A 4,061-nucleotide genomic window follows, 5' to 3' on the forward strand; every position below is an offset into this window, starting at 1 on the left:
AAGAAGCTAAATTTTACTGTATTTCACCAGTTATTTTTTTTTTAATAAAAGAAAAAAATAAGGAGGGGTAATAGTACAGGGTTGTTGAGGATTGAGTTATGAGTGTAAGTCAGTGGTTCTCTACCAGGGAGCTCCCCCATGACCAGACTTGTTGGGCCCAGAATGTCAAAGTGCTGAGGCTGGAAGCCCTGGTGGAAAGCACGTGGCACAGAATAGCTCTCAATAAACAGCAGCTGTGAATTTTATTTCATTTACATGAAAGGAATTTATCATGGCCCAGAGTTCCCTCCTCCTCTGCAAAGCATCCAGAAACACCCATCAGGGCCACCCATAACCACCAACGGCTGCGGGTGAGGCCTGAGTGTCCCAGGCATGTGGTCATCAGTCACGCCCAAAGGACCTCCGGAAACTCAGATCTGTTAACACATTTATATTATGTTACTCTCTTCACATCAAATTAATTTGGACCAGAAACCCTCATCCCTCCGGGCTGGTAGAAATACACCCTGTCATTATTAGTGCCTTCTTCTACCCCGCCCCCCAAAGATGAGCAAAGAATCTGGGGTCTTACACAGGGCCAGGCATCCAAGGGGGCTCCTCTGGTCTGCAACCAGCCCAGGGTCACCCCTGGTGGCCCCTGTCCATGCCTGGGGGGTCCCTAAAAGGCCGCTCAGCTGCCTGTGCCAGCAGACCCAGGGTCAGGGTCCCAGCCTTCCAACACCTTCCGTAGTCATTCTCCTTTCCTACACATCCCACACCTTCTGAGGTGTGGAGGGCTCTCCCCTCTCTCCTGGCATAACTCTATCACGAGCTGGGAGGCATCTCTGCCCTTCAATACAGGCCTGCCTTGAGGCCACTCAGCGCAGACCTCCGGGCTGGTGGCTAGTCTGTCACCTCCCAGCTCCAAAACCTCCGTCCACACGCTGCACATCACCTTTCTCCTTTGTCAGCTGGCTCCTTCCTGGGGTCTGACAAGGGCTAGCGAGAGAGTAGAAGTTACGAGGGAGAAGGGACAGCTGCTTACCTTCAACATTACTTCACCAAAAGGCCCATTTCAGTCTTCAGCTGTTCCCCACCTGCCACCCCAGGAGGAGCATGTCACCTCAGAAGTGCCCGAGGCTCCAGGCAGAGCCACCTCCTTAGAAATTGAAGTTGCAGCTCAGAAGGTACCCTCCTCCGACTGACTGGGTTCTGAGAACCCCCATTTCTTGCTTTTGTGGCCCCCCCAACTCCTGCTAGGAGCCGTTTTCTGTAATGACCAGGCCTGTTCCTTCAGGGGTCCCTGTCCACCCTCTGTTCTCCCTCACCTGTATAACCACTGCCTCAGGTTACATTCTCTGTTAAGCCACGCGGTGTGGTTTCTGTCTGTTGCCCTAAGACCATGGCGGGGGAGGCATGCCGGCACACATCCATAGAGCAGGTCGATAGCACCGAGGCTCCTATAAGGAGATGCTGGCGGCTGTAGTGTCATCAGAAAACTGCCCAGGACAAGAAAAATCACTTTGAGGTACTAGAAGAATAGAAGATGCTTGGCTTCCTTCACTGTAGCACATTCAACTTACCACTGTCACCTGTCCCCATCTGTCAAAGGTGGACGCAGAGCAGTTTGCTGTTTGAGCTCCATAGGCTGCCACTTGGTTCTCCTGAGGGGAAAGGCTGAATGGCCTGCGGACACACTCCGAATGTTCCTCTCGGGTCCTGTGAGAAGCACCAGCTTTCCAGCCCCGAGTGAAGTCTCTTGAGAGGTTCAGTGAAACAGTGGAAAGGAAGCACTTTGCACAACATGTTTCAGCAAGACCTGGATGTTTTACAGGGCAATCTTGATACTAAGATTTATGACTGCCGGGCCCCCATTTAACCGAAGGAAAGAACTCAAATGGGGCAAATGTAAATAGGTACAGGCGTCAAAGTATAAATGTGCGCACCTGGGAGGGTTTCAGATCTGTTGTCTAGACCCCTGATTTAAACAGGTTCCAGAGCCTTGCCATTCAGTAATTTTTTTTGTTCCTCACACCTCATCTGGAACATGTGTGTGTCAGGGGTATCAACGCAACTTCTCCCGTGTGGGCTGAGCTCCTGCTGCCATCTTGTGGCATTTTATGTGAGAGACTCTTGAAAGGCAGAGCCACTGTTCCCCACCCCTGCGCTTCCATTGGCAGAGATTTGGGAGCGTTCTTGACTCGGAGCTCTCATTTCCTTCATGAACAGAAGGAAAGGCCACTCCTCAACACACTACTGCCAGGTGTGAGGGTCCCACTGGCCCTGCCATGGGAGTCTCTAACAGTCCATAGTCGAGCTCTCCCAACCTCGCGTGCCGTGCCATTCACACCGGGGGATGCGGGTGTGTGTGTCACCGTTGATAGGGCAGGTACCAGCAGGATGGGCGCTAACACTAGTCTGTACTTTAGTCTGTCAGGAAGAAGTTGTCTCCTTTAGAGTCGGGGTATTTGGGTGTTTCTAGAGGGAGGAAAAATATGAGCAGCAACACTAATTTAAAAGCTCCATTACACCTCAGGATTGTCTTGTCTCTTTAGCCACCTCCCCCATTGATGTCGTACACTGAAATCTTGGCACTGTACTGATTCTTCTGTCGGTCTTTGGTTCCCAGTCGTGAGCTCCTTGAGGCTGGGACCTTTACTATCCATAACCTGTATCTAAACACGGCACCGAGCACAGAGAAGGTATTCAATGTTCTTGAGTGAAAGAACTCTATGCTATCTGGTCAACGTGTCCTGTCAATTCTTCTTCCAGAAGTCATTCTCTTATCCGTAGACCTCCTCGTCATCTTCTTTTTTTTCTTTTTTTAAATATGGAACGCTTCACGAAGTTGCGTGTCATCCTTGCGCAGGGGCCATGCTAATCTTCTCTGTATCGTTCCAATTTTAGTATATGTGCTGCCGAAGCGAGCACCGTAGGCCTCTTCTTTATTCTGAGTCAATGTAATGGATGCTGTGCACCACCCAGATTTTCCTTCGTTCCCCTTAACCGCTCAAAGCTAAGTCCCTCCCCAGAAACTGCCCTCCTTCCAAAGGAAGCTACTTATCTAAGGTTAAGTCTCCTCCTGGGGGCACCCATATCTAATAACTGATCACTGCTGGCAGGGGTGGCTCCAGCCTCTGCACCTCACATTGAGGTAACGCTGCTGGAGCACTGAAGCTGCAGAGCGGCCCACAGGATGGGCTGAGACCTTTGCTGTGACTGTGTCTCAGTTCACCTCCTCCTGCTGCTTCCTTCCGGGCAGGATATGGAGCCGAGGACAGTGACAATCCCCTCCAGAGGTGCTTCATGGGTTACACAAGTAACAAGTGACTGTATCCAGTAACTGCAACTGGAGAAAAACAACAAGAACCAGTTTCATCCAGCTAGGCTGATCCCTATGATCTTGACCTGATCTGTAGCTAATTTTAATGTCATTATAATCTCATTTACATTGTGGTTACTACGACTTCCATCATGCATCTGACACCACGACAGTTCCAGAGGAACCAAACAAGGAAGAAAAAGTGGGAAACAGAGGGTCCTGCCCAGAGGGAGAAGATGAATGAACCATGTCAACGGGGACGTCACCAATTCCCACCCTGAGAGAGATGAAAAACCCTGATGGTGATTTTATCAGAGCAACTCATTCTATGAGTTCCCCTGCAGTTTTCTCTCAAGTGTGTACTTTCATTTTCAACACACCACTTTCTCTTCCTGCATCTGTCTCGCTCTTGAATTCCTTCTTGCACAGAGACAAGAACTCAGTCACCACTGCTCTAGGTTGAGTCCGATCTTGGACATCCCGTGAGCCTCTGCAACTCCTTCACCCCTGGCAGGTCGAGGCTCTCAATGCACTGGAGAAAGACCGCAAGAGGCTGAGGACAATTACCTATTCAAAGCAAAGTGTCAAAGTCAGAGGAGCCTCCCTGGTAGCATATAAAGGGATTCTCATCTTTAGCCTGAGAGCAGAAGCAGTTGAAGCTTGGACCAGGACATAATGGGTAGAAGAATGAATTTTCAACTTAAGGGAACAGAGATCCAGAGACGATTGAATCCTCAACTTAGGCATGCCAAGGTGAGGG

General features: G+C 50.1%; 1 non-coding gene across 1 annotated transcript; it reads right to left on the bottom strand.

Moving 5' to 3' along the window:
- Positions 1-2,803: 2,803 nt before the first annotated feature.
- LOC117024357 (U6 spliceosomal RNA) lies at positions 2,804-2,910 on the bottom strand. Its single transcript, XR_004423427.1, has one exon. It is a non-coding gene; the product is annotated as a U6 spliceosomal RNA (small nuclear RNA).
- Between the last annotated feature and the right edge of the window lie 1,151 nt (positions 2,911-4,061).

This window comes from Rhinolophus ferrumequinum, chromosome 6 (assembly GCF_004115265.2).
Source record: "Rhinolophus ferrumequinum isolate MPI-CBG mRhiFer1 chromosome 6, mRhiFer1_v1.p, whole genome shotgun sequence".
Lineage (NCBI taxonomy): Eukaryota > Metazoa > Chordata > Mammalia > Chiroptera > Rhinolophidae > Rhinolophus > Rhinolophus ferrumequinum.